Genomic DNA, 19,641 nt, shown 5'->3' with positions numbered 1-19,641 from the left:
TATGAATTGCATAACGAAATGGGCCAATTGCCTAGTGCGAATTGCCTTTTCTTGCAAAGAATGTGGTAACAATATTATAGTCAGACCCCTAGCTAACACTACCCATAACAAGCACCACGAATCAGATCTCATGAGAGCTACCATAGCATACAATATATTTTTAATTACATCCTTTCGAGATAGGATTGATAGGATACTCTACTAGGAAGCACTTATCCATGGGTAAATAACATAGGTAGGTGTAGTAGGGCGCTCTGAGTAGGCCAAGTTGTGGTGCGCGGTTTTGTATGCCACAAACTCCGAAGACCGTGATTGCTGCTGGAAAGTTAAAGAGAGCAGAATCTAGCCGTCTTAGAGCTTCAAAGTCGGCCAGTAGCATTAACGAAGGGTAGCAGCCTCCTCCACATTACAGCCAGATATCTTTCTGAAGGCTTAAAAGAACTGTTTATCTGGTGCCCGATGCGTGGCTCTAGCTAGAACTGGGCAATAGTAAAGTAAACGTTTGACTGTGTCTCCCTTCTCTCCGGAACTTCAATAATGATAATAGTAAGATATTCCAAGTATGCGGAAACAGTCTCCTGCAGCCTGGTGTCAAGTGGAAATTAGAATAGTATTATAGATTTAGATTAGTATAGATTTAGATTAGTATATAAATAGTTCTTAAAACCACTGAAGAGCAGGCTCCGATATTAAATAGATTCGGACTTACGACTCCTCAATCCCTAAAGAATGACGTTTAGAATGACCATGTTACGCTTTGGACTGGATTCACGTCTCAGCCATCGACGGCCCAGTCAGTAAACAAGAAACCCATGGAAAACCATGTGATCCGGTTACACTGTGCGTGTCCAAGAATACCCCCACACTGACTTCATACAATCTTTGATCCGTCAGTAAAAAATGCTTTAGAATTTCATCCATCACTGTCGACCAGAGCACCGGAGAGATGGCGCCCCCTGCAGCGTCCCCCACTCACAATTCTTGTCAAGTAACTACCTCCCAAATCAGATTGGATTACTCTGATTCTTAGCATGGAGAAAACACACCTCCAATATTATTTTGGTCACAGGCTCCTTGATGGTTTTGGTACTCACGTTATTGAATGCTCCTTCTATAACCAGAAAAGCCACTTTTATATGTTATTTGTAGTATAACGACCGGTCGACTGGCCAACTACCTCATAACAGCGGTTTCTGTGGATCTGCCTTTGAAGTAGGCAGAGATTTGAAAAAAGGCGACTTCTCCATGATCGTCGTTGTAGATGTCCAGAACACGTTCTTGCGATTTTCAAAGACAACAGAAGGGAGGTTGATTGGCTACAAGTCCTTCGCTTCCTCATGCCGCGCCTGCCAGATTTCGGTATGAAAATCTCGTGCGCACCGACAAATCTCTTCAAGCCACGACACAGTCCCATCTTACTGTTTCTGAAGCATGATTGAGATTATGCCGTCTGGGCGGGGGAACTTATACACGGAGAAGCTGTTTATAGACCAGCCAATTTATCCTCGGTGTTTACTGATTCGATACTCTCAAAAGACTTGAGCGCATAGTCACCAAGCGAAATTCTGACTCACAGTCTTGCTTGCTGATGGGGAAGTGCGTCTGGACTAGTAGCTCTAGAAAATTCTGTTCAGAAACCTTCTGACTTTTTAACCTTTTAGGGAAGAATGGACACTTAAATTTTTTGTTCATATTGTTACTGAGTTCCGCAGACTCGCTGATGCTTTCGATGTTCTGACAGTAACCCAGCAAAAGCGACTTCCTGGCAGTCCTGATGGCCAATTTGTACCACTCCAAGCACTCTTTGTTTGGCTACCAGTATTTGTGACTTTGTGACTGTTATAGATGTTGAAGACCTCTCTGGTCAGCTTCTTGAGATTGAACAGATCTATCATTTCACCACGGTGGCAATCTCTTTCCGCTGTATTTCACCGTGCACGAGACTGTAAAGGTAACCAATACCTTCTCTAAAGCCCTCTAAAGCCCCTACAAAGGTTATCATTACGAGCACCAGAGAGTTTGGTCTTGATACCTTTACCAAAGCTTCTCCTGGAGTATGAAAGATTAGGAAACGTCTATAGTAAATTTTGGACTGAAAAGCATCCACCTGTGATCCAAGAATAATCTCTGATCAGACGCTCCTCAGTTCTCCACCCTGAAAGTCCCATTGTAGGTTAGTAGGGTGACATCAACGACGTTCTCCCAATCATAGCAATTGCCCGAACCGGGGGCGTAGAAGGTTGGTATACTAACGTTGTTACACATGCATGTTAAATGTTAATAATAAAGTCGAAACCTCACTTTTTTGTTGACTTCCGAATTGACCCAAAGTGTATACCTACAATTTCGATAAGTATCGCATCCACCAGCATGACTGTTCAGCCATGCACTCAGCATAGGCTGGTGTCGTTGTTCTTGTCACGGCCAGGTCGTGATTGTGGTTGCAAAATCAATCCATGTCTTGAGAAAACCATGGGATTAAGTCCACGTGCAAGTATTCACGCTAAACCACCAGGACTTAACTGAGCCCACTGCCAATTTCCCAAAACATTCTTATCACCTAATTCGCTCGTACTTCACTTCCTCTACGTCTCTACTATTTGTAGACCGTTCCGCATTGCTAGCCGTTTCTTTCCTTACTCGTTCCTTGGTTAAGCTCCACATTAATACACCAATATCGGACCTGGTCACGATGTGCGTTCTAGCTTCTTGCTAATTAAGCAATATATCTCCCTTCCCTATGCATAATTTTCAAGAAAATTCTCGAAGAATGCTACTTTTCTCATCCTTGTAAAAAGAGTCTTACTATCTCTGTTCTCAAACGCGGAGACCGTAGCTGAGAGCTACTACCCTAAGTCATTCTTCTCGTCTTGTTCCAAAATCCTTAAGAGACTTGTATACCTACTTGTTACCTTCCAGTAACCTCTTAGCAAAAGAACAATATGACTTTGCAAAACATCGATGTACCACTTTTAGCCTTCTCAACCTTACGAACTTCATTACCAAATGTCGTAATTCACGACAAGATATATACGTCATTTATATAGATTTCTATAAAGCGCTTGATTCCGTCAATCATAATACACTTCTCTCCAAACTCCCTCTGCTCAGCTTCATCTCCTCATCGCTTCCCCTCTTATCCATCTCCTGGCTAACATTCTACTTTTCTAACCGTTTCTGAAGAGTTTCTTTTCATGGTTACTCATTCCGTTCTTTCCCTTTCCTTCTAGGGTCCCCAAAACTCTATACTTTGCCTCGTCTCTTTCTCAGAACCTATGCAATCGAAAAATTTGAAAAAAAATCGCAATGGTTCAGCCATACGAAATTTAGGCCTCAAAATGCATCCCATTCCGATATCTGTTTAAATATAGTTAATAATAATATATTACCATATTTTAGAAATTCACCCGAAAACCCCCCGGAAGTTGATGCTAGATGTACAAAAGTTGGTATGATTATAATAATATAATGCATAATCTTGAAAAGTTTGACGAAAATCCAACTATTATTAACAAAGTTATAGAAGGTCAAAGTTATTCAACATGAATTTATCGCAATCAAAGAAGTATATAACCCCATCATCATATAATGCGAACTCATACTAACGGTGGAGTTAGAGTTTGAAAATACATATGTATATCAGGGAATATTTGGAATATCAGGTATACACGAATGAGAAAATGTGAATAAGGCATTTCTCGGTATTCGACTTGTTTTTTTTGCTAGTATTTTTATTTTTACTTCGCATATTCGGATATTTCAAGACCGCTTGTTCCCTTCCTCAGGGCAACACGTGTGTACTAACTTCCAGAACTTTTGGTTTTATCCTACGCTCCTCTTCAGGTTTTACCTCAACCCAATCTTTCTTTACACCTTTCAACTCCTTTGCGAAAAACATCCTTGAATATTGCTATACAATTTTGCCTCGCTTCCGCAGCTGTGACTGCCTCACCCTTGAAGTGGTGCAACGCTAATTCTCCCGATCCCCTTTTTTAGAAAAGAACTTTCCCCATGTGGATTATTCTTTACCTGCATCAACGCTGAATCTTCCTTGATATGTATAACCTTTTCAAACTCTGTAATTGTCTGATGGACAACTCTGCCCCCTTGGATATTATCTTCAGCATTGCCTCCTGTAGCACACGTAGCGCAGATATTTGCGGAGTTCTATTCATCGATTCCGAGGTTAGACGGATCCTACATCACCGTACAGCTTGGTTCTCTTCACGCTGTCTCTTTTCTTAGTTGTAAAACTGAATTAAGTTACTTGCTCATTATTTAGAAATTTCCTAAATAAATAAAGGTATATTTGAAATTACCCCAAGGCAAGACAACGCCTGAATCAAAAGCTGTTAAATCCGAAAAAGAGCCTGTTATACATAAATTACTTAAACCAAATAATATATTTTTCAATAAACTGGGAAGCAACCATAGCAAATTTCTGTGCCACAGAAAAACTCCCGCTAACCGAAGCCACCACAACCACCGCCGTGGTCGTTTGCGCCATTTTATTCTATCAAAGGGCGCGAGGTTTTCAGATCCCTATCCAGCTTACTAAGACGCCGTTGTTTCGGTCGGCCTTTAGGTCGCTCACCATCGATTCGACGTCACCATACTGTCGAAGACGCTTCTATCAAAATTTTTCCACGACTGCTAACAACCCCATATCAATCGCGGATATTCTCATTTCGGATGTGATTATGGCACAATACGCCACTAGTCCAACGTAACATCTTTGTCTCGATTATCGCGAGACGCCGTTCATTGTCTTTTATAGTCGACCAACACTCAGAAACATAGAGGGCAACAGGACGGACGACATTTTAGATTTGAGACCTTCGATCACAAAAAACACCACTTCATCTAAGTTGCGTTAATGCAGCAGTGGAGCAATTTCATAATGCAGTCCTCCATTGGCTGAAAGCATTTACCCGAAATATTTAAATCGCTCAGTTCTGTACAGGTCACTACCACTGACAGTGATAGTGGCTGTTTCTTGGGGATCGGTCTTCAAAAATTCAGCTTTATTAAAATCCAATCTGAGATCGTGTTGCACGTGGCAAACATTCCATTTTTTGACAAATTGCTCAAGATAATTTTTGCTAGTAGACTCTAGCAAAACATAATCTGCGTAGAGTGTAGAAGGCGCTGGGCGTTGGATGTCTCATATGACAGTGTCGATAACAAAAACAAAGAGGAGTAGCAAGAGGGCAGTTCCTTAATGGATACCGACAGAGGCACGATGCGGTTTTGATTCACCCGCCATACTTCGAACTTTACTTTTCGGATTGTAGTAGAGCATTTTAATCCAGCCCACGAGTTCTTCTGGTTCTAGCTGTTGCTGCAGGCTGCAGGAATTCAGGGGCACTGACAAGTGGAATTGGTCCAAATGTCGGCAATGTTTGAAAATGGAAAATGAACAAATTCTCCTGTTGAAATTGCTCGAAATATTCTCAGCATCTATCCGTCGCGGCTCGACGGTCGGTAAGCAAAGTATCGTTCTTGTCGTTAACTCAACAGAAGTGTTCGATATCCTGTGTACTTTGATGTCGACTTTTGACAAGTCAATAGAGATCTCTCCCGCCATCCCCAGTGGCCAGTAGATTACAAAGATTTTTGTACCAGACCGCTCGGGTAACAGCGATTGCTTTCTTTGCTTCCTGATTGGCATTCTTGTAAATTTACCAATTGGCCAGCGTTTTATATTTATTTCTTTTCACGGCCCTTCATTTCAACATCGTTATTCCAAAGCCAAGTATCTGGGTTGGTAAACCTCTTACCTGACTTGATAACTCCAAGGGTTGCATAGGCCGCTTTGTGAATCGTCTCTTTAACTTGGTTCGACGATTCTTTCACATGTATGGTAATCTAGTAAGCGAGATCATTTCTTTCCTCTTCTTTCCCACGAAATCGCCACCATTTAATGCGCAGCAGGCCAGTTCGTTCTTCAAGCTATTTTATCTTTGCGATCAATGGCCGATGATGGCGAGCGACGGTCTCATAGGGAATGGCTTTGCAGCCAGTGACGATGATAAAATGTCAGGGTTTTATGAGAATATAGTCCATTTGCTTTTCACTGTTCGTACTATAAAATGTAGGAAGGTGAGATTTTCGTTTGATAAACCATGCACCACAAGGTCATGGATGTCCGCAAAACACACACCATTAAAGTCGTCTACAATGATAATAGAATCATCAGCAGGCACGTTGCAGGTCTTTGCATCGAGATGTTGTTGGAAGGCATCTTCCTCAGCATAAGGTCGACCTGTCTGCGATGCGTATGCGGTAAAGAAGTGAATAGTGCGATCAGCTGATATAATGACGAGCTTCATCAGATCTTTCGACTTGTTTAATAGCATGACGGAGACCCTCTGAGATGACAATGTCAACACCGTACTGAGTGTGTGGGCTACCAAAATAGAGAAATTTATATCTATTTTTACGGCATTCGCGTTCTATGTCGCAGCCTTTGGCACCAACCTATTGGTTCTCTTGTAGAGCGCAGATATCAATTCCCCTTTTCCGAAGGGTGCTTACGAAATTCTCGGTCTTTCCAGTGAGGGTGGCACGTGTTTTTTTCTCAAACCGATTTACTTACGTTTTCACGCCGCCTATGTCTCAAGAACCCTTGCCCATTTCTCGACAGGAATGGGGCCCGTCCTGCCGGTGAAGTGAACGTCCTACCATTTTTCTGAGGCTTACGATTCAACACAATCATTTTGTTTTCAACGACATTGCATGCGTCTTCTTGGTCGACCTATCGCGAGACCTGTCACCGAGAAAAATCTGGTAGAATATAGCATACTGGAGTAACTCCAACTATACTTTACTTATCTCTTTTCCTGATCTTAGAATTTTATATTTTTTCTTCACTGAAGATAGTACAAAATACATTGCCTCCTCCTTTAGCTTGGCTTGGCATTAGCTTGCTATAAAAATAACATGGCGGAGTTCAATTGGACCAGGTTCGAAATTGAGCCCTTTCAAATTTTCCCTTTCCACAAACTGTGAAAAAAAAAATTAAACTCAGCAGAAAATGGCTGTATGTAAAGAAATTCATAGACAGCCGTTTCCGAATAAATCGGGTGTGACAGACCAGGTTCTGCTACACACAAAACCTTAATAAAATTTGTTTTGAAGGTTTTGAAACCGGCAACAAGTTGTGAATATTACATGGATACGTATGGCATTAAGCTACAATTTTAACCCAAATGATTCATTATTATTCACCTTAAAATATTTTATAGTCAATTTACACACTTTACTGCTGCTTGTCTCACAGTGCGTCTTCACTAGTAAAATGTTGCAAAACCGATCCCAATATTACCCTCAACCACATTAAGGACACTCCATTAATAGAGACTATATTCCAGCAAATCTGACATTAATTGTTTAATTCGAATCCTTAATATTCACCCAAATGGCATTTTACGAGAGTCGACAGCATTGAAACATTCATCTCCAAAATATTGATCCTCGAAAATACTCACCCTCGGAATAAATTACATTCTTTTCTACCAAAACAGATAAAATAGAAGTCGACATTGGAATCATATTTATTGACCGGCTGAGGTGACGAACGCTGGGATCAAGAGGGCAACGAACATCACAAAAACACTGCGATCGACTCCATTGCCATAAGTCCCATCCCTCAGATGCCAAATCCCAATTCTGAATCCCATACGGCATCAGCCTACTTCCCAGAACCTATAAAATTATAAAAATTAATAAGTCAAGCTCTCAGCCAAGCCCAAGCCAATCCGTCAGTCAGTCTGTTTAGGAAAGGCTGCAAATGTTTGCGCGGGCCATACACTCATCAATTTTGTGATTTTTTTCAAGAGCATGTTGCTGCGGATAATTTGGTAGTTCATGGAAATTTGGAACTTATGGAAAAGTAGAATCCAATAGATAGGAACAATTCTAGAACAGGGTCGGATCTATTCTCCGACTATTTCTATCATCTCTACAGTAATATCGAATATGTGGTCACAATCTTACGGGCTCCATTAGTAATTGACTGTTGACTCAGGATTTCTGCTACCTTTGAAATGGAGCTTTGACTAGCAGAAACATTGATGGTTAAAATCAATTGTAAATAATCACATCAAAATTAGCGAAAATTTTCCGAATTTCTTCTACTTTGCAGTTTTTTCAGCATGAAAATCCAATATCGATCTCTGGGCTCCAAAAACTCGCGCTAGGTATCTTCTCAAATAACAAGTATCTCGCATCACCGCTGCTGACCCCTCTAATCCTTTTCAATTTATTCAGCCATTTAGGCTTTCTTCTCGTTCCCACTTTAGCATCACTCGTTCCGTTTTTATTTGGGTTACTTCTGGGAATATATCCCGCCCACACCATACATATTTGATTGCCATTATCAAATATGTATATTGTTGTATTTGGGTTTACCGAAATACATTTAAGCTCTACCCACTTACCAAGATGTCTACGATCCCTCTACTGATTTCCGCGACATATGTCTAGTGCGACCCTTTCTTGAAGAATGACGTGTCCACTGCCATTTCCGTCTTCTGGTCAACACGCCTACCAAAACCTGGGCCGTACGCCGGCGTACATAATTGTTCCCAATCAGAGTACGCGGTTAACATCGCGAAGACAGATGTAATCGATGGCCTGGAACTTTCGGGTAACAATGATGGTCACTTTCCATTTGCAGCACAGAAAGAACCTCGGCACCTTAACTTGTTGGTGTTGAGAAATCTGTAATATCAGATTTTAGACGAAACAGCGAAGGATAATCTAGCGCTGTAAATGTGCCCGGTAACATATTCAATTTTCTACCCATTAATGCTGACAGGAAAAGTACAATGACTAATCACACTAAGAATTTTGGTTAGTGGTGTGTATTGTGAGTCCGACCCTGCTTGTCCTCTTCTTCAAATCCATAGCCAATTGGGCTAGGGTAAAGACTTGATGTAATGCAAGCAGATATCTTCAGCAAAATCGATATGATATAATGATCCCCTGAAGCGCACTGCACACTTCGGGCAAAAGAGCATGAAAAACAACACCGGCGGACTCCACTTTTGATTTCGCATCACTCGGAGATTTTACCACGATGCACCACGTGACATTTTGCCCCGTCATATGTCCCTTCATAGCAACTATAAGTTTCCCCGGAATGCTCCTATTGCGTAGAGCACTCCAGATACACTCCCTGTTGATGCTATCTAAAACTTTGCCGAAGTCAATGAAGAACAGGTGAAGTGGGGATCTTGCTCGGGATAATACTCTACAGACGTTGATGAGATCAGCGGGAGACCAGTTCTTTGTCGATTACGCTTTCGATGGCCATAATTTTAACTTATCTTTTGCGATGCAGGGGGCGCACAATAACCCTCCCACTATCGCACTGAAGAAGAGTATCCATCTTTAGAATCTTAACAATTCACATAACGACTTCCCTTCATCAGTTCAGTAGGGAGACAGTGAAATCCGATAGCCTAACTCTGCTTGAGTGCATTGATGGAAAAAATTATCTCAGTTTTGTTTTGAGAAGCACCCCCTATCTATATGTTACTTACTTACCATTTCGTCCGTAAAAGATGAAACCTCACCGAATGTGATACACAGTACACAGTGAACCGCTTTTTTTACCTCTCTAACTGCTAAGCGCAGGTGAAAACCCTACCATTAACGTCTTTGATTGGACCATCAAAAGACTTGCGACCACCTCCAAGTTCTTGTTTTATATGGCCCTGAATTCTTTATTATTATTGACGAAAGCTACTATTTTGCTGACTCGCACAATAATAAATTAGCTTTCGTTATGACGCAGGCTATGCTGTACTTCTCGAGATTCGTTGCAATATTGAAACTTAAGCGCGCCATATTTGTCACTATTCGCAGCGGTAATAATACCCTTGAGTCCTTCACGCTCGCCGAATGGCTTCTAGTTCTTACAATCAGCCCAATCCTGATCATATGGGGTCCCTTTTGGGAGAAGGTCTATAAGCTTACTTGCCCCGTTGAAATGATGACGTCGTCAGAGCGATTGTTCTCCCATTGCTGAATGATAGTCGAATTACGAAAGCGAACGGTGTTGAACTTAAAAGTGTGGGGTTCATATATAAATAGGTGCGGAAAAGATACGTGAAGAGAGGAAAGCGACTGTCAGGCATCGAGGTAGAGGGCCTTTCTTGTTACGCACAATCAAAAAAGGCAGCTCCGAAATCTACTGTTGATCGCAATGTGGTTGGTCTGATTATATGTACGTTATCAGTCAGCTGAAACCGAATGAACTTATGACAAGCTCTGTGCTCGAGCAGTGTGCCGCCAATAACCAGTCTGTGGAAGCTGCAAAAAGCCACAAAGATCTCCATTGTCATTCAAGTTTCCAAGGCAGTACTTCACATCATACCTCCGAGCAAAGCGTTTATACCGCTGGTATTCTCCTTAAAGTTAGAATAATGGACCATGCTGCAGAGCCTTGATACTGTCGTCGAGGAACATTCATATATTCCAAATACCAATGATAAACCTTTTTTAAAGTTTTGTGTGAAACAAAACCTTATTAGAATCGATTCGATGTCTGTCTGTCCGTCTGTCTGTCTGTCTGTCTTTTTTTTTTTTTTTGTTGAGGAGGTGGAAATCTTCAAAAAGACACTGGTCTGGACACACCAGCGTGTGGGATTTTGTCCCACTAAAACCACCCCCGACTCCCTCCCTGCCCCGCGGAACCACCATAAGGTATTACATCACGGGGCGGAGTCAGCTCACTCTAGCTTTGTCACCTTTCTCCTATACGCGGCGCACGTGACCGCGCTTTTCTCCTTTCCTCTGCCTTTCGCAATTTATCTTGAATAGATGCGATCATGGAGTTGACCGCATCCCAATTCTCTTGATGTGCTAGCATTTTCAATACCAGATTTTCTGGTACCAGCACCTCTCCTAGAGTCTCTTCTAGATTCCTCCTTTCTTCCACAAATCTCGGACAGTGGAAGAATACCTGCTCTGGGTCCTCTGGGACTCCATTGCAATTTGGACAATCGGGTGAGGTCTCCAATTTAAACCTGTGGAGGTATTGGAGATATCCTCCATGTCCTGTGAGAAACTGGGTGAGATTATAATTAATCTCACCGTGTCGTCTCTCCAACCACTCCTTGATGGCAGGAATGAGCCTGTGCGTCCACCGGCCCTTTCCCGAGCGTTCCCACCGCTCTTGCCATCTATTTATGGATCTCTCTCTCTCAGCGTTCTTCGTCCGCGATGAGGAAGAGGTTGGCTTTGCATTGTATATATTCGCCATCTCATCTGCCAAGATGTCAATCGGCATCATTCCAGAGATGACGAATGTTGCATCATCTGAGACAGTCCTGAAGGCAGAGCATACCCTCAGGGCTGTCCTCCTATAGACTGAACTCAGTTTGGTAGCATTCCCTGACATCCACAACGCCTCCCTCCAAACTGGGGTCGCATAGAGCATGATCGAGGTCACCACCCGGGCTATAAGCAACCTAGAGGTATGCCGTGGCCCTCCCACGTTCGGCATCATCCTCGCCAGGGCCATACTAGCAGTGAATGATTTAGCACAAACATACTGTAAGTGTTGCTTATAGCTGAGCTTCCTGTCTATCACCACCCCCAAGTATTTGATGGTCGGCTTGGAAGTGATGATATGATTCCCGATTCTAACACAGGCGTAATTTCTCTTCCGGCGCTTCGTGATGAGGACCGCTTCTGTTTTCTCCTCCGCAAGCGTCAAACCAGAGCTCTCCAACCAGCATTTGACAGCACTGATTGCCTCGCTTGAGTATAACTCAGCATCTTCAAGACGCTTTGCGACAACAACCAACGCTATGTCGTCAGCGTAACCCACCACTGTGGCTTCCTCCGGAAGGGGAAGATTAAGTACATCGTTGTACATGATGTTCCACAGTAGTGGGCCCAATACGGAGCCCTGTGGGACACCGGCGGAAACAACGTACTCCTGCGGTCCGTCATCAGTATCATACCATAGCCTCCTTTCAGTCAAGTAACTGTCTGTCTGTCTGTCACACCCGATTTATTCGGAAACGGCTGAACCGATTGTCACGAAAATTGGTAGGAGTATGTAATCTGCCGTTCCCTTTACAAGCAGCAATTGACGCCATTTTGTGTTTGTGTGTTTTTAAGGGGGGGCTCCCCATACATGTAAAAGAAGGGTGCAAAATTTTTTTTCATAAAATGTGGCCATATGGATATCAAATGGAAGGTCTCAATTAGTACTTTTAGAAACTGGTTCAATATTTGATATTGAGTGAAACATAGGGGAGTGAGGGCTCAAAATATGACCCCCAAAAAGTGTAACAGGTCTCGTTCTCCGAACCTATCCAACGGAAAAATCTGAAAAAAATCTCAGTAGTGCATCTCTACGAAATCTAGGCCTCAAAATATATCCGGTTGCGATATCTGCACAAATAAAGTTAATAATAGTATATTTCCACATTTTAGAAATTTACCCGGCACCACCCTTATGTTCATCCCAGAAGTACAAAATTTGGCATGCGTATAATGAAGAACATAATGCAGAATTTGGTCAAGTTTGAAGAAAATCCAACTATTATTAACAAAGTTATATGGAGTAATTTTTAATTACAATTTTTTTGTGAATTTCGTGCAGTCTACAACCTGCATGACGTCATCATCACATATCAATTCGTCAATACCACAACGAAGTAAGTTCGTATGAATTGGGTGGAAAAGAATTATTTTGTTTTAGTTCTTTAATCATTTGTATAAGTATATCAATTATTCCAACGAGACATATAGGTAGAAAAATGTATGTTGAAATTTCTTAGATAAGATGAACACAAAACCTTTATACCCGAAGCACGAGCTTCCGGTATTCCGACTTGTTTTGGGAGTAAGGTAGGTGAATGCATTTACACACAGAGTGTTGGACTCCCGCAACGGTACGCCGTCGGACTACCAACTAAACACCTCTCTGTCATTACTAGCCTAGAACCGTTTAACACAATATTTCAGGTTAGTCCTCCCGCTCTCCCGGCTTTGAAAGCCTTGAAGCCAGGGAATCCCTTTCACCTACGTTGGGGAGGGGAAGAAGGGAGTTGTTAGTTCAGAGAACCCCTTGCCATTCGGTCGCTCCAGCGGTCGAGTTCAATCTTGTCCGCAATAAGCAGAGCCCGAATATAATGCGCAACACGACCCCAGCTGACAGCGCTCTTCAGCATCTCTCTGACAATATTGTCTGGAGAGAGCTCCCCTGTGTCTGCATAAAGCTGCTGACGAAAGCCATCCAACCTTTCACAAGAGAAAAAGGTGCGCTCAGCATCATCTACCACTCTATTGTAAAACACAGAATCAGGAAATCGCGCCTTCCCAATTCTGTGCAGAAGCAGTAACCAGGACAGGCACACATAAGAGTCAGTGAAGCCCATGGTGTTTTACGTAGGCACCTGTCGTGAGACTTAAATCTTACGGTCCTCTTACGACACGGATTGATTTTGTGACCACAATCAGCGCCCCGCTGAGACAAGCAACAACGGTACCAGTCTATACGAAGTGCATGGCTTAGCATTCATAATGGTGGATGCAAGAATTACCTAAATCTCTACCGAACTATGGAGTACGGCACCCGTGTTGATACGCAACACCATGTCGAGGCCCGAAAGTCTCTTCTCGCTTGAGCATAACCACAACCACCATGAAACTCCCACTAGGGGGGTCAAACGCAAATAACCGAGCTGTCCTCACATACAACAGGAGTTCACCCAAAGTATGTGAGTCCAGGGGATTTCCCGGTTCACATGGTAGCAGTATACCGCTGGTTAGGTTTCGTGACCAATTTGCCACTTCAGATGAGTCCCCGTGCAGACTCGCGTCTGATCGCCCTGATTAGGCCTTTGGAGCATTCGCCTACTGAATCACGGCCGGCAAACCAAAGTGATTACAGCGTCTCCCGGTGCCATCACTATGGAGGTTCTCCTCGGCCACTTGGTTTTGGTTTGGCCGATAGGGTTGCCGCCCCATCTTCCTTGCCGCCACCTCTGAGCACCACATAAGTGTCATTTGGAAAGTTCGGTAAGTATATTCAACCCGTTGCCTGTTACTGACAATATTATTATTAATGCGAATTTGACCTCACAAACAGGCGTCAGAGAACAAAGTTCGTGCTGACATTCGCAGGTTTTGGGACGAGGAATTTCGGATCCTAGCACAAATGTTATCGAAGTCGGATTAAGCAGAGAGACCTTTTAGGCTCTCCTTCCGAAATGGAGCGCTCCATTTCCAAATACGTTCGTCTAAAAACAATTTAACTTCTTTGACGCTTCCCTGGAAGAGTAAGTGATATCAAGCATCCACTCCCAACTACGCTTCTCTGATTGCACCGTTGCCAAATATGCTTCCAAAGGAATATCAGGAGGAGGCTATTTATTTTAATCGTAGCACATCAAAAATGCTCAAAATATCTTGTGGTAGATTCTTCACATCAATTTAAAACAAACCGACAGCGGGTGTGGAAATCCATTTTCTACTTTTTCAATCTGTTGTTCATGACCGGTTCATCAAATGTCCTAGAGAAAACTCTCGAAATGGACAGCAAGAACGAACAAACTGGAAGTTTTGGATTAAAGAGTAGCTACTATCAAAGATCTTTACTTGCGTTGGAGGTTGAAGTGCAGCTGATGATCATACCCGGAAAATACCTAGCCGGAAAACTCCAAGGGAATTTAGGACTGAATTGAGCCACAACGACAAAAACCCAGCAATGAAATAGGTCTAGGGTTTTGCGCATTTTTCATGGAATAAGTATCCAAGTCCGTCAAAGGGCCTAATCACTGAAGAAAGCGGCAAGTAGTCGCCGCTATATGCATATTTGCGGAAAATAAAATTTTAGTAAAGTGGAAACGATTTTTGTTGTTTATTTTAGCAAGGGATGAAACCAGCCCTAATCGACGCTGCTTATACAAAAAGATATTCTCAAACGAACGTGAGCTTTTTCAGATAGCACCAGTTTCAACCAAATTGCTATGAGAGTCAACGGTTACAATTCACATGAATAATCATGCCAAAAGCACTATTATCGAAAAATATGCAGAAGATTCCAATGAAGGTTCCCTTCCTCCAATTAAAGTTCCAAAACTGGGGGGTGACCAATTCATACTTTACCGAGCCATCTCTCCTTAAAACGTCACGTTCCAATGTAAGATTATTGGTGGTGTCACCAACCAGATCGCAGGAATTCATTGTTATCTCATTTTTTAGTGGACTCAGGCCTGACGAAAGACGGGTTGCCAAAATATAAATTTCAATAAAAGAAGGAGATAATAGTAGGGGGAAGGCTAATGTTTTTCTCCTCGGCCTCTACTACTCCCCAATGTATAGCCCCCTTTGAATTGCATCACTATCACCACAGAATGCAGGCTAGGTGCATTCAACAATCAAAGCCGGGCTAGTCCCGTCCATATCGAAAATGATTGAAGCCGAGTCCGTTGAGAACAATTCGTTGGGGTCCATTTCACTTGAAATGGCGAGCAAGGCACGCACAAATCCGAATGAATTACAACTTGTGCGCCTTCCTTTGTTGTGCAACATTGTCCAGAGTGATATTGTCCAATACATCAAGGGTTTACAGCCGAGTCAAGAAAATTATGCACTTTGTCGGTGATTTGAGCACGGATTCAACCGCGGACATTTCTATACGCAATAGTCATGCTAAGTAAAATGGTTAATTGGAGACTACTTTGTCGATGTGAAAAAAAAATCCCGGTTCCGTAGCATCTTATCACCATTTGAAATGCTATTCAAAACCGCTGAGTGTGGTGTGACACTGCTAAACAGGAACTACCCCGCAAGGAATTTTCTTATAAAGTTCTAGAAAAGTCGACCCCAGGCAGGGAAGAGCATCCACCTACAGCTGTATGCGGTCCGAATCGAAATCGGTTGATAAAAAGTGGATGATTTATTAAATACAACAATAAATATGATATTATACATATAATACTATGATAAAATATCTATGGACATGAGGATATATCATAATAATTTTGTTCACCACTCAAAAACGTTCTAGGCGAGTCTGAAGGCCAATATGTGGGTGTTTAAAGTATTAAATATTTTGTTGTCCTGCATGATAGCCTTTGGGAGGGCAAGCCATTGCGACGTGCAATTCATTTCGTAGTGTTTGTTTCAGAGTAATCCTATTTTTCTGTTAGAACTTAATATTTGTTCAGGTGCCTTAAGAACACTGAATAGCTTTGAAGATAACGTCTTTGATAGGTTAGGGAATTACTAAGTAGAGAAAAAGAATGGCTCCATGAAGGGGACTGTATTACAATGCTGTGCTTACCAAGGAATCAAGATTAGATATATGTGTTCAGACTGGTTTAGAACGTTACTAAGTATGCTAGATGCTGGCACGAGCCTTATTCTTCAAAATATTCACGTTAGTCCTTGTCCTTTTTAGGGCTTACTCTCAGCGTCCGTGCCTATGGAGTGGACTGTTTCCATAAACTCGATTCAGTGATCCACGCGAATATGAAGCAATAGGAAAAAGAAGTTTAGCACGAGGTGACTGCTGAATTTGAAATCACGAATTTATGGTAGCGTCAAAACCGAGATTGCATGCTGCGCTTTCCGAATGTTTAAAGTCTTATACCTCGGAATCATGCCAGAGAATGATTCATATGAAAAGGGTTGGGTCAAACGTAAAACCTTAGTACAACACTCTTGTGATTTTCTTAATGGTTAATGGTTAAGTTTTATCCTCATTACTCAAAAATGTTCCACAATAGAAAAAAAGTTCTTGAATCCAACTTCAATGAGTGAGACCTCGTAATCATCGATTCTTCACTTTGTTTTTCTTCAAATATTAAGCTGGGACAAAAAGTTCGCGGGACGCTACCTATCCGCCGATATTAAAACTAGGATTTCAATCACATTTTAACATTCTATCTGTCATTAAAGCTTTTCCTGAATTTCAACTCGATGTGGCAATTATGTTTTTGTTTGCAGCTATTCTAAATTGACATGTCATTGCTAAATGCATGGAAAACATCGAATATCATGCACTTATTAATTTTTATTTAAATGCTATACGCCAATGAAGATTTATACCAACATAGTAAATGTCTTAGGTGGCTAGTGAATTTGAAACTGAGGTTCCAAGCATTGAAGACGATCTAAGTATGTGCAGGACGCCCAAAAAATGCATCAAATTCAGAGTAGATAAAAACAACACAAGATATGGGTTTGGAAAATCGTCGAGTGAGCGGAGAGTGTAAGCCATATCTTAAGTGGCATTTTAACAATGAAACAAAAAAGCATCCGAATGTGACTATCCCAACGACATTTGGAGCATTTTAGTTAAAATAAAAAAAGTTGTATACATCGATTCATCATCATGGATGAGACCTAGAGCTATTACTATGATCCTGGATCGAAACAAGAAGTTCAGTAGTAGTGTTCACCCGGATTTTCGGCACAGGTGGTAATTTGTGAGCAGAAATCAGTTAAAAAGGGTTAGCGTTGGTTTTAGGGATGCTAAAAGAATTCCGATAGAAAATAAACTAAGATTACTACCGCAAAATTTGCACCAGATGGACATGAAAATTCATTAGAGAAGGCCTGATTTGCAGAAGAAAGAACTTATTTTGTATTAAAACAATGCACCTGATCACAAAGCTCAAAATACGGTAGCTAAAATCAGGAAATTAAGGTTCGATTTGTTGCAACATCTACCTTATTCGACCGATTTTGCTTCCCCTATCTTCTACCTTTTCTCACAACTCAAAAAATTCTTACGTTGATATCGGCTTTCAACAAACGAAGGGGTAATAGCTATAAACGGGTATTTCGAAGATCTTCCAGAAAACCACTACAGTGACGCCATCCTTAAATTAGAGAATCGTTGGAATAAGTGCATGGAAGGTAAGTGAAATCATAAGTAATTTTTACAAATATTATATAAATTCGCTTTTTCATTTCCATTCCGCGAACTTCTTTTTGATATGCCTAGTATACAGAAGATTCAATTCATAGCGCATTGTTCGAAATTTTATGGTGTCGGAAAATCATTACACATCTTCGACCGCAATAGAAATTGCGCAACAAAAAAAAATTCCGCGCATAAGGACTGGTTTTAGTGCCGTGTTTGTGATGTAGTGCAACCGAATGCAAAGTTTTCTTACAAATTCATTTCGCATTAATGGTAATGGAATCACTGAGCGAATGATGTTTCAAAATATCTCTATGAGCTTGGTTGAAAGAAACACGCGTAACATTCTCGGCAGTGGATCCATGTCTGCTCTCCTAGGAAATGAGGAGCAATAGATGCATCCAAGATCAATCTTTCAGATGCATGGGGAAGACACACTAGAAAACTACCTAGGCTACATCGACACCGACACACCAACATATTAACCACATGGGTCACGGGTAACTTACCTACCACATCCGTACCCGAAAGGTACACTATGAGATTCCATGCCCTTTTACCGTTGGATTTGCTCCTTCTGTATATAGACTTCATGGACTGGGGTTTAAGAATACATGCATGCATACAATGCATTCACCATAAAAGACATATTAATTTTGAAGCATCAATAGTGTTTCCGATAGAGAATGACCTACAGACTACGGCTACAATACTTCCCGATCGAAAACGACTCTTGATTGCTTTTTAGAATACACTCACGCTTCACTGATATCAATGATATCGAAGCCTCGCATTCAGCGCCTAAGAAAAAAGAGATGATGGGACTTCGGACAGAGTACTTCACTCACTCTCTCACCAAAGAAGATTCCACATATAGAGGTTCATTGAGAAACTTGGGGCACTTCAGGATAGGCTTCCTGGACTAACCTGCAACAAACATTCATTCACAACAGGTCGAGCACATCGACATCAACGATTTAGGAATTATCTTCTGAATGTACATAACACATCGACCTCGAAGGAGACCATCGTCCCCCGCCAGATAATATTGATGAGTACTGGGTCGCCATAAAAGGCGCTTTTATCTCTGACGTAAGTAAAACTGGTGGCCACACCTCACCAGTACGTCACAAGAACTGACTGACGACGATTTTGTGAGAAACGTTAATGGCAGGCTCCTTATCCATTATTATGAGGAGCTGAAGAAGTGGAAGAGACACTTCCTCAGGATTCTCAATCGTATCACATCCAGGCCTCTTACAATTATATGGCGAGCCACCGTGACATGCTGATAGGGACTTCAACTCTAAACAGAAGCGCAATTATCTTCACCATCAACCCATTTTAATCAATAAAATCGCCTAGATTGTCTCCCCTCGAAAATCCAGAAAATACCAAATCTTTCCCAGTAAGGGGAAGAAAGGGATGATCGTTAAGATTCTGGAGAAAAGCTCCCATCTTTAATGCGGTAACGAAGAGAAGAGTGCTTCCTACCATCACAAAGATATTAACTCAAACCATCTTTAAACGCATCAAGGAACACCGCGTAAACTTAATCAATAAAGAACAGACTTTGTATCATTGTGGAAAGGAAAGCGTGTGGAGTTTCGATCAGCGCTCCAACTGCTCTTCATCGATTACCTGAAAGTTTTAGATAATATGAACAGACAGTGTCTCTGGAATAGTCTACACAGAAGGAGTATTCCGGAGAAATAAACGTCTATTATTAGAGCAACATA

The sequence above is a fragment of the Hermetia illucens genome, chromosome 1, assembly GCF_905115235.1.
Source record: "Hermetia illucens chromosome 1, iHerIll2.2.curated.20191125, whole genome shotgun sequence".
Taxonomy (NCBI): domain Eukaryota; kingdom Metazoa; phylum Arthropoda; class Insecta; order Diptera; family Stratiomyidae; genus Hermetia; species Hermetia illucens.
The sequence above is the reverse complement of the archived record's forward strand: the minus strand, read 5'-3'. Positions refer to the sequence as shown.